Raw genomic sequence first — 11,413 nt, 5'->3', positions numbered from 1 at the left:
TGACCATTTTCTCTTTTCATATGCAGACGAGGGTTGCAGCCAACTATGCCAATTGCTTGGATGACATCACCATATGCGAATCCATCTGCTGCAGGCCTTCCCCCAGGAATGCTTGCACTAGTTGTTGCATTTGGTTTGTTGTTTGGGGGGTGCTTCAGTATTAGGCAGCCTTCTGTCCTCCCACATTCATCTGAAAATGTGTTCTCCCTGCAGTTGTTGTCCCCTGATGAGAGTTCCCTTGTGCTGCCTCAGTTGAATCTCCTTTACTTGACGGAGGTGTGCCTGAGCAGCGGCCCTCCCAAGCCCTATCTCAAATCATACTTATTTTGCTTAGGTGATACCATGGTCATGAAGATTGTTTTCCCAGGGTGAGGTTCATTCATTGCATTCTGGGTATGCTGACCTCTGTGATTTCCCCAAATGTGGGAAACTCGACTGCATAATTTGTTGTAGGGGGGGGGGACTGCATTTGTGCTTTCCCATGGTTGGCTCTGGTATAATTCAGATCTCATTGTCTCAGGTCTCTCTCCAGCCTAGTTTGCTGTCTGTTTCCACTTCTCTTTTCTTGAGCCCCTCCCTTCTATGCCCTTGCGCACTATCCTGACTTCTCCCGTCTGCTTACTTTGTGCCTTCCAACGCACAATGCGAACTACAGGTGGTGTTGCAGGGCCCACACCCTTTTATTTGCCTTACAGAGCAGCTCTGGAGCTGTTACAGTGCCCAGCTGCTGCAAGAAATCAGCTTGAATGCTTCAGGGGCTGGGGCATGGCCAACATGAGCCCCACACCAAAGGAGGGTGGGGGTGTTCAATGCGAACTAGGGGTCATCCAAGCGCCCCTTTTCTCTTTTCATATGCAGATGAGGGTTCCAGCCAACTTTGGCCCACTGCTTGGATGACATCACCGTATGCAAATCCGTCTGCTGCAGACCTTTCCCCAGGAATGCTTGCACTAGTTGTTGCATATGGTTTGATGTTTGAGGGTGCTTCAGTATTAGGCAGCCTTCCGCCCTCTCATGTTCATCTGAAAAGATGTGGTCTCCCTGCAGTTGTTGTCCCCAGACAAGAGTTCCCTTGTGCTTCCTCAGTTGAATCTCCTTAACTTGACGGGGGTGTGCCCGAGCAGCCGCCCTCCACAGCCCTATCCCAACACATGCTTTTCTTGCTATGAGATCTCTTGATCATGAAGATAGTTCTCACAGGGTGAGGTTCATCCATTACATTTTAAAGTAGGAAGGTACAAATTACATATTCAAATTACATATATGTGCTGGATTCAAATGTTTTCCCCCCTTCCTTTCTCAATTGTGCCCATCAGCAGCTATTCTAATGTTGCTGCCAATGGGTGTGACACATTAATTTCTTCTGTGGGGTACACTGGACTCCACAAGGATTCACATTGGGGTGTAGAGTAGGATCTTGATCTGAGGCACCAACAGGCTCAAAGCTTTTGACTGTTCCCAAGATGCTCAGCGCCCCCTCCTCTATAACCTCGCTTCCATGAACAGGGAGCTCAGTTTGTAGTTGGTGCCTTCAGTAGCAGGCCGCTTAACAGGGGGCTGCCTCAGGCAGCCTATTCTTAGCTATTAATTTTGACAAGAAAAGAAAAACTTTTTTTATAAGAATCTACAAGGGCTGCAGCAGGTTAGGTCTAATAGACATCTTTACTGCAGCTCCATCACTCCCAGCGGCGCAGTATACTCCCGTGCCCTAGTTGCTGGGTCACTGCAGCGGAGGCTCCGGTTTCTTCCTAAGGTCAGTCACACACACACCGCCCTCCGGGATCACGAGGCCGCTGATGAAAGGGAGGTTAGGGACTTCTGTGCCCACACTATACCGTGATCCAGCGTGGCTGTAGGGGTGGGCCATGTGCGCACTGGCGTGGACACTGATTACTGGGCAGCCGCTCCACTAGCCACCAGGGACAGTTAAGGAGCACAGCTCTGGGGGTGTTTTCTCTTATATTAACCCCATTTTGTACTACCCACAGTGCATTGTGATAGGTAATAGAGCCTGATTCAGGTTGGATTGCAATCGCAATAAGCAATCCAACTGCAAAAATTGCTAAGAGCATACGCATGCGCCTGCATTTTCTGCGGCACCCCGCGGATAATGCGATCGCTTCTGACTGTCAATCGGTGCTGGGGGGGGTCAGCAACACTCCATTTCCAAGTCGGAGATGGAGCGGTGCATGGGCAGGGCTTCAAAATGGGGTCGGCAACGGAGAAACAGGAGGTGTGGTCAGAGCTGCTGCATGACATCACATGCAGCAGCTGCGATCACAAAAATGGTGGCGGCTTCCTGCGCACACATACAGTCTGCACCAACAGGAGGCTAACCCATTTTTTATGATCACGCTGAACTGCACTGAGACTGCAATTTCAGCGTGGTCAAGAAGGGAGGCGGCATGCTGGGTGGCCCCAGCATGCGAACCAAAGGATTACAAATTCTGTTACTTAGCAGAATTTGCAATCCTTACTGAATTAGGCCCATTGATTACAAAATGTATTTGTAAATAGTTGAAGTTTTTCTTCAGGGACTAACACAAAAGATGCTTGGGGCTACTAACACAAGGGTAAGCCACGTAAAGCTTCCCATGGGTCAGTGGCATCACAACGGGGTTGCAGCCCACACCCGAGTGTCACCCGCCATGGGGGGTGACACCAAAGTGCCGGCTCCTCTTCAGTGACAGAATATGGGTGTTTCACTGTGACATTACGTGCAACACCCAGTTTCTGTCACTGTGCAGGAGCCAGGACCACTCACACACTAGTCCCCGGGTGCAGCACTCAACCCCCGGGATACCCGGAGCAACAAAATGGAGATTCAGGCCAACAGGCCACACCCCTACCTATGAGACCATGCCTCCTTTTTACCATTGCGCTGCTTATCTGCGCGCACTGCATTACAATCTCCCTCGCTGCCTCTCTGGGTGTCACCAATGATAGTGACACCTTTGCCATGCTTGTAGCAGCTGGTCCTAAGATCTACGCCTCCAGCCCTGAGTGTTTGCCCTTGTGACTTGTTGATCATCATAGCGAAGCAGATTCTTACTGCCCCCACCAAAAAAGAATCAATCAATCAATCTCTCCTTGCACAAACTGGCTCTACAGAGGCAAGATGTCCACCTCATCATCCTCCGATTCCTCACCCCTTTCACTGTGTACATCCCCCTCCTCACAGATTATTAATTCGTCCCCACTGGAATCCACCATCTCAGATCCCTGTGTACTTTCTGGAGGCAATTGCTGGTGAATGTCTCCACGGAGGAATTGATTATAATTCATTTTGATGATCATCATCTTCTCCACATTTTCTGGAAGTAACCTCGTACGCCGATTGCTGACAAGGTGAGCGGCTGCTCTAAACACTCTTTTGGAGTACACACTGGAGGGAGGGCAACTTAGGTAGAATAAAGCCAGTTTGTGCAAGGGCCTTCAAATTGCCTCTTTTTCCTGCCAGTATACATACGGACTGTCTGACGTGCCTACCTGGATGCGGTCACTCATATAATCCTCCACCATTCTTTCAAAGGTGACAGAATCATATGCAGTGACAGTAGACGACATGTCAGTAATCGTTGCCAGGTCCTTCAGTCCGGACCAGATGTCAGCACTCACTCCAAACTGCCCTGCATCACCGCCAGCGGGTGGGCTCGGAATTCTTAGCCTTTTCCTCGCACCCCTAGTTGCGGGAGAATGTGAAGGAGGAGCTGTTGACGGGGTCACGTTCCGCTTGACTTGACAATTTTCTCACCAGCAGGTCTTTGAACCTCTGCAGACTTGTGTCTGCCGGAAAGAGAGATACAATGTAGGTTTTAAATCTAGGATCGAGCACGGTGGCCAAAATGTAGTGCTCTGATTTCAACAGATTGAATCCTGGTTAAGCGAATTAAGGGCTCCATCCACAAGTCCCACATGCCTAGCGGAATCGCTCTGTTTTAGCTCCTCCTTCAATGTCTCCAGCTTCTTCTGCAAAAGCCTGATGAGGGGAATGACCTGACTCAGGCTGGCAGTGTCTGAACTGACTTCACGTGTGGCAAGTTCAAAGGGTTGCAGAACCTTGCACAACGTTGAAATCATTCTCCACTGCGCTTGAGTCAGGTGCATTCCCCCTCCTTTGCCTATATCGTGGGTAGATATATAGGCTTGAATGGCCTTTTGCTGCTCCTCCATCCTCTGAAGCATATAGAGGGTTGAATTCCACCTCGTTACCACCTCTTGCTTCAGAGGATGGCAGGGCAGGTTCAGGAATGTTTGGTGGTGCTCCAGTCTTCGGCACGCGGTGGCTGAATGCAGAAAGTGGCCCGCAATTCTTCGGGCCACCGACAGCATCTCTTGCACGCCCCTGTCGTTTTTTTAAATACTTCTGCACCACCAAATTCAATGTATGTGCAAAACATGGGATGTGCTGGAATTTGCCCAGATGTAATGCACGCACAATATTGGTGGCGTTGTCCGATGTCACAAATCCCCAGGAGAGTCCAATTGGGGTAAGCCATTCTGCGATGATGTTCCTCAGTTTCCGTAAGAGGTTGTCAGCTGTGTGCCTCTTATGGAAAGCGGTGATACAAAGCGTAGCCTGCCTAGGAACGAGTTGGCATTTGCGAGATGCTGCTACTGGTGCCGCCGCTGCTGTTCTTGCTGCGGGAGGCAATACATCTACCCAGTGGGCTGTCACAGTCATATAGTCCTGAGTCTGCCCTGCTCCACTTAACCACGGACATGTGGACTAGTGGACATTGGGTACAACTGCATTTATTAGGACACTTGTGACTCTTTTTCTGAGGTCTGTGTACATTTTCGGTATCGCCTGCCTAGAGAAATGGAACCTAGATGGCATTTGGTACCGGGGACACAGTACCTCAATCAAGTCTCTAGTTGCCTCTGAATTAACGATGGATACCGGAACCACGTTTCTCACCACCCAGGCTGACAAGACCTGAGTTATCCGCTTTGCAGCAGGATGACTGCTGTGATATTTCATCTTCCTCGCAAAGGACTGTTGGACAGTCAATTGCCTACTGGAAGTAGTACAAGTGGTCTTCCGACTTCCCCTCTGGGATGACGATCGACTCCCAGCAGCAACAACAGCAGCGCCAGCAGCAGTAGGCGTTACACTCAAGGATGCATCGGAGGAATCCCAGGCAGGAGAGGACTCATCAGACTTGCCAGTGACATGGCCTGCAGGACTATTGGCTTTCCTGTCTAAGGAGGAAATTGACACTGAGGGAGTTGGTGGTGTGGTTTGCAGGAGCTTGGCTACAAGAGGAAGGGATTTAGTGGTCAGTGGACTGCTTCCGCTGTCATCCAAAGTTTTTGAACTTGTCACTGACTTATGATTAATGCGCTGCAGGTGACGTATAAGGGAGGATGTTCTGAGGTGGTTAACGTCCTTACCCCTACTTATTACAGCTTGACAAAGGCAACACACGGCTTGACACCTGTTGTCCGCATTTGTGTACAGGATGCATACCTTCATGTCCCCATTTATCCATCTCATCAGGCGTACCTCAGATTTGCAGTACAGGACTGTCATTGCCAATTTCAGACGTTGCTGTTTGGTCTCTCCACGGCCCAGAGAATTTTCACCAAGGTAATGGCGGAAATGATGGTTCTCCTGCGTAAGCAAGGTGTCACAATTATCCTGTACTTGAGCGATCTCATAAAAGCGAGATCAAGAGAGCAGTTGCTGAACAGCGTATCACTTTCACTGAAAGTGTTACAGCAACACGGCTGGATTTTCAATATCCCAAAGTCGCAGTTGGTTTCTACGACTCGTCTGTCTTTCTTGGGCATGATTCTGGACACAGACCAGAAGAGGGTTTATCTCCCGATAGAAAAGGCCCAGGAACTCATGACTCTTGTCAGGAACCTATTGAAACCAAAACTTGTGTCAGTGCATCACTGCACTCGAGTCCTGGGAAAGATGGTGGCATCATACGAAGCCATTCCATTCGGCAGGTTCCATGCGAGGACTTTCCAATGGGACCTACTGGACAAGCGGTCTGGGTCACCTTTACAGATGCATTGGTTGATCACCCTGTCCCCCAGGGTCAGGGTATCACTCCTGTGGTGGCTGCAGAGTGCTCACCTTCTCGAGTGACGCAGATTCGGCATTCAGGACTGGATCCTGGTGACCACAGAGGCAAGCCTCCGAGGTTGGGGAGCAGTCACACAGGGAAGAAATTTTCAAGGTCTTTGGTCAAGTCAAGAGACTTGTCTTCACATCAACATCCTGAAACTAGGGGCCATATACAATGCCCTACGTCAAGCGGAGACCTTACTTCGCGACCAACCGGTTCTGATCCAGTCAGACAACGTCACCGCAGTGGCTCATGTAAACCGCCAAGGCGGCACAAGGAGCAGAGTGGCGATGGCACAAGCCACCAGAATTCTTCGCTGGGTGGAGAATCACGCAAGCGCACTTTCAGCAGTGTTCATTCCGGGAGTGGACAACTGGGAAGCAGACTTCCTCAGCAGACACGACCTACATCCGGGAGAGTGGGGACTTCATCAGGAAGTCTTTGCACAGATTACAAGTCGGTGGGAACTGCCACAGATAGACATGATGGCGTCCCGGCTCAACAAAAAGCTACAGAGGTATTGCGCAAGGTCAAGAGACCCTCAGGCAGTAGCTGTAGACACCCTAGTGACACCGTGGGTGTTCCAGCCGGTCTATGTATTTCCTCCTCTTCCTCTCATACCCAAGGTGTTGAGGATAATAAGACAAAGAGGAGTGAGAACAATCCTCATTGTTCCAGATTGGCCACGGAGGACCTGGTATCCGTATCTGCAGGAAATGCTCACAGAAGATCCGTGGCCTCTTCCTCTAAGACAGGACCTGTTGCATCAGGGGCCCTGTCTGTTCCAAGACTTACCGCGGCTGCGTTTGACGGCATGGCGGTTGAATGCCGGATCCTAGCAGTGAAAGGCATTCCGGTTGAGGTCATCCCTACGCTGATAAAGGCTAGGAAGGATGTAACGTCAAAACATTACACCGTATATGGCGAAATTATGTTTCTTGGTGCTGCATATTCAGCCTCCTTTTGTGCCTCCGGTGGCACCTTGGGACCTTAACGTGGTGTTAAGTTTTCTAAAATCACACTGGTTTGAACCACTTAAAACAGTGGAGTTAAAATATCTCACGTGGAAGGTGGTCATGTTATTAGCCTTGGCTTCGGCTAGGCGAGTGTCGGAATTAGCGGCTTTGTCACATAAAAGCCCATATTTGGTGTTCCATGTGGATAGAGCGGAATTGCGGACCCGTCCTCAATTCCTACCAAAAGTGGTCTCATCTTTTCATATGAACCAACCTATTGTGGTGCCTTTGGCTACGCGTGACTTGGAGGATTCCGAGTTACTTGATGTGGTCAGGGCTTTGAAAATTTACGTGGCCAGGACGGCTAGAGTCAGGAAAACTGAAGCGCTGTTTGTCCTGTATGCAACCAACAAGATTGGTGCCCCTGCTTCAAAGCAGGCTATTGCTCGCTGGATTTGTAACACGATTCAGCAAGCGCATTCTATGGCTGGATTGCAGTTACTGAAATCGGTCTAGGCCCATTCCACGAGGAAAGTGGGCTCTTCTTGGGCGGCTGCCCGAGGGGTCTTGGCACTACAGCTGTGTCGAGCTGCTACTTGGTCAGGTTCAAACACCTTTTCAAAATACTATAAGTTTGATACCCTGGCTTAGGAGGAACTCATGTTTGCTCAATCGGTGCTGCAGAGTCATCCGCACTCTCCCGCCCGTTTTGGAGGGGGAATTCAGTTCTCGGAGAACCGAACCCGCTCCTCTCTACCTTACACTCATCAATTTTTTTCCTTTCAATCTAAGCCCCTGCAGTTTTCTGTAAGCATCTGCTTCGCTATGATGATCAACAAGTCACAAGGGCAAACACTCAGGGCTGGAGGCGTAGATCTTAGGACCAGCTGCTACAAGCATGGCAGAGGTGTCACTATCACTGGTAACACCCAGAGAGGTGGCGAGGGAGATTGTAATGCAGTGCGCGCAGATAAGCAGCGCAATGGTAAAAAGGAGGCATAGTCTCATAGGTAGGGGCGTGGCCTGAATCTCCATTTTGTCGCTCCGGGTGTCCCGGGGGTTTGCGAACTGCACCCGGGGACTAGTGTGTGAGCGGTGCTGGCTCCTGCACAGTGACAGAAGCTGGGTGTTGCATGTAATGTCACAGTGCAACACCCACATTCTGTCGCTGAAGAGGAGCCGGCACTTTGGTGTCACCCCTCTTGGCGGGTGACACTCGGGTGCGGGCCGCAACCCCTTTGTGATGCCACTGACCCATGGGAAGCTTTACGTGGCTTACCCATGTGTTAGTAGCCCCAAGCATCTTTTGTGTTAGTCCCTGAAAAAAAACTGCAAATATTGTTTACAAATAAATTTTGTAATCAATGAGCCTAATTCAGTAAGGATTGCAAATTCGGCTAAGTAACAGAATTTGCAATCCTTTGGTTCGCATGGCCACCCAGCATGTCGCCTCCCTTCTTGACAACGCTGTAATTGCAGTTGCACTGCAGTTCAGCGTGATCATAAAAAATGGGGTAGCCTCCTGCTGGTGCAGACTGTATGTGCGCGCAGGAAGCCACCACCATTTTTGTAATCGCAGCGGCTAAATGTGATGTCATGCAGCCGCTCTGACCACGCCACCTTTTTCTCCATTGCCGACCCAATTTTGAAGCCTTGCCCCTGTACCGCTCCATCTCCGACTTGGAAATTGAGTGTTGCTGACCCCCCGCCCGCCCACCCCGATTCACAAGCAGGGGCGATTGCATTCACAAACACAGTCCCCCACTACCACAAATAATGCAGTCGAGTTTCCCACATTTGGGGAAATCACAGGGGTCAGCATACCCTGAAAGCAATGAATGAACCTCACCCTGGGAGAACAATCTTCATGACCATGGTATTTCCTATGCAAAATAAGTATGATTTGGGATAGGGCTGGGGAGGGCCGCTGCTCAGGCACATCTCTGTCAAGTAAAGGAGATTCAACTGAGGCAGCACAAGGGAACTCTCATCTGGGGACAACAACTGCAGGGAGAACACATATTTTCAGATGAACATGGGAGGGCAGAAGGCTGCCTAATACTGAAGCACCCCCAAACAACAAACCAAATGCAACAACTAGTGCAAGCATTCCTGGGGGAAGGCCTGCAGCAGATGGATTTGCATATGGTGATGTCATCCAAGCAGTGGGTCAAAGTTGGCTTCAACCCTCGTCTGCATATGAAAAGAGAAAAGGGGCATGCAGGGCATGGCGGCCTTTTGCGGCGCTTGGATGACCCCTAGTTCGCATTAAACACCTCCACCCTCCTTCGGTGTGGGGCTCATGTTGGCTATGCCCCAGCCCCGGAAGCATTCAAGCTGATTTCTTGCAGCAGCTGGGCACTGTAACAGCTCCAGAGCTGCTCTGTAAGGCAAGTAAAAGGGTGTGGGCCCTGCAGCACTACCTGTAGTTCGCATTGTGCGTTGGAAGGCACAAAGTAAGCAGACGGGAGAAGTCAGGATAGTGCGCAAGGGCATAGAAGGGAGCGGCTCAAGAAAAGATAAGTGGAAACAGACAGCAAACTAGGCTGGAGAGAGACCTGAGACAAAGAGATCTGAATTATACGAGAGCTGACCAGGGGAAACACAAATTATGCAGTCAAGTGTCCCACATTTGGGGAAATCGCAGGAGCAGCAGACCCAGAGTGCAATGGTTGAGCCTTGCCCTGGGAGAAGCACCTTCATGATCATAATATCTCACCTGGCAGGTAAGTAGGAGTTGAGCTAGAGCTTGGGAGGGTCGCTGCTCGGGCACCCCCCTGTCAAGTGAAGGAGATCCAACTGAGGCAGCACAAGGGAACTCTCGAAAGAAGAACAAGGCTAGAGGAAGAACTGAGACAAAGAAATCTGACTTTTACCAGAGCTGACCAGAGGAAAGCACAAACACAGTCCCCCACTACCACAAATAATGCAGTTGAGTTTCCCACATTTGGGGAAATCACAGGGGTCAGCATACCCAGAAAGCAATGAATGAACCTCACCCTGGGAGAACAATCTTCATGACCATGGTATCTCCTATGCAAAATAAGTATGATTTGGGATAGGGCTGGGGAGGGCCGCTGCTCAGGCACATCTCTGTCAAGTAAAGGAGATTCAACTGAGGCAGCACAAGGGAACTCTCATCTGGGGACAACAACTGCAGGGAGAACACATATTTTCAGATGAACATGGGAGGGCAGAAGGCTGCCTAATACTGAAGCACCCCCAAACAACAAACCAAATGCAACAACTAGTGCAAGCATTCCTGGGGGAAGGCCTGCAGCAGATGGATTTGCATATGGTGATGTCATCCAAGCAGTGGGTCAAAGTTGGCTTCAACCCTCGTCTGCATATGAAAAGAGAAAAGGGGCGTGCAGGGCATGGCGGCCTATTGCGGCGCTTGGATGACCCCTAGTTTGCATTAAACACCCCCACCCTCCTTCGGTGTGGGCCCTGCAGCACTACCTGTAGTTTGCATTGTGCATTGTAAGTGCACAAGGGTATAGAAGGGAGGGGCTCAAGAAAAAAGAAGTGGAAACAGACAGCAAACTAGGCTGGAGAGAGACCTGAGACAAAGAGATCTGAATTATATGAGAGCCGACCAGGGGAAACACAAATGATGCAGTCAAGTTTCCCACATTTGGGGAAATCGCAGGGGCAGCACACCCAGAGTGCAATGGGTGAGCCTTGCCCTGGGAGAAGCAACTTCATGATTATGGTATCTCACCTGGCAGGTAAGTAGGAGTTGGGCTAGAGCTGGGGAGGGTCGCTGCTCGGGCACCCCCCTGTCAAGTGAAGGAGTTCCAACTGAGGCAGCACAAGGGAACTCTCGAAAGAAGAACAAGGCTAGAGGAAAATCTGAGACAAAGAAATCTGACTTTTACCAGAGCTGACCAGAGGAAAGCACAAACACAGTCCCCCACTACCACAAATAATGCAGTCGAGTTTCCCACATTTGGGGAAATCACAGGGGTCAGCATACCCAGAATGCAATGTATGTGCAAAACATGGGATGTGCTGGAATTTGCCCAGATGTAATGCACGCACAATATTGGTGGCGTTGTCCGATGTCACAAATCCCCAGGAGAGTCCAATTGGGGTAAGCCATTCTGCGATGATGTTCCTCAGTTTCCGTAAGAGGTTGTCAGCTGTGTGCCTCTTATGGAAAGCGGTGATACAAAGCGTAGCCTGCCTAGGAACGAGTTGGCGTTTGCGAGATGCTGCTACTGGTGCCGCCGCTGCTGTTCTTGCTGCGGGAGGCAATACATCTACCCAGTGGGCTGTCACAGTCATATAGTCCTGAGTCTGCCCTGCTCCACTTAACCACGGACAAGTGGACATTGGGTACAACTGCATTTTTTAGGACACTGGTGACTC

At 50.2% G+C, this 11,413-nt stretch overlaps 4 non-coding genes and 1 pseudogene across 4 annotated transcripts; 1 reads left to right on the top strand and 4 right to left on the bottom strand.

Moving 5' to 3' along the window:
- The first annotated feature begins 317 nt into the window (after positions 1-317).
- Positions 318-484, top strand: LOC134994307 (U1 spliceosomal RNA). The gene has a single exon (XR_010197433.1). It is a non-coding gene; the product is annotated as a U1 spliceosomal RNA (small nuclear RNA).
- Positions 485-8,769: 8,285 nt separating this feature from the next.
- Positions 8,770-8,939, bottom strand: LOC134994308 (U1 spliceosomal RNA). The gene has a single exon (XR_010197434.1). It is a non-coding gene; the product is annotated as a U1 spliceosomal RNA (small nuclear RNA).
- A 671-nt stretch (positions 8,940-9,610) lies between these two features.
- Positions 9,611-9,773, bottom strand: LOC134994310 (U1 spliceosomal RNA). Its single transcript, XR_010197435.1, has one exon. It is a non-coding gene; the product is annotated as a U1 spliceosomal RNA (small nuclear RNA).
- Positions 9,774-9,925: 152 nt separating this feature from the next.
- LOC134994306 (U1 spliceosomal RNA) lies at positions 9,926-10,089 on the bottom strand. The gene has a single exon (XR_010197432.1). It is a non-coding gene; the product is annotated as a U1 spliceosomal RNA (small nuclear RNA).
- Positions 10,090-10,636: 547 nt separating this feature from the next.
- Positions 10,637-10,778, bottom strand: LOC134994309 (U1 spliceosomal RNA; annotated as a pseudogene).
- Positions 10,779-11,413: the final 635 nt, after the last annotated feature.

Source organism: Pseudophryne corroboree, unplaced genomic scaffold (assembly GCF_028390025.1).
Source record: "Pseudophryne corroboree isolate aPseCor3 unplaced genomic scaffold, aPseCor3.hap2 scaffold_1295, whole genome shotgun sequence".
Classification (NCBI taxonomy): Eukaryota; Metazoa; Chordata; class Amphibia; order Anura; family Myobatrachidae; genus Pseudophryne; species Pseudophryne corroboree.
Note: the sequence above shows the minus strand (reverse complement) of the source record. Positions and strands in the feature narration are given on the sequence as shown.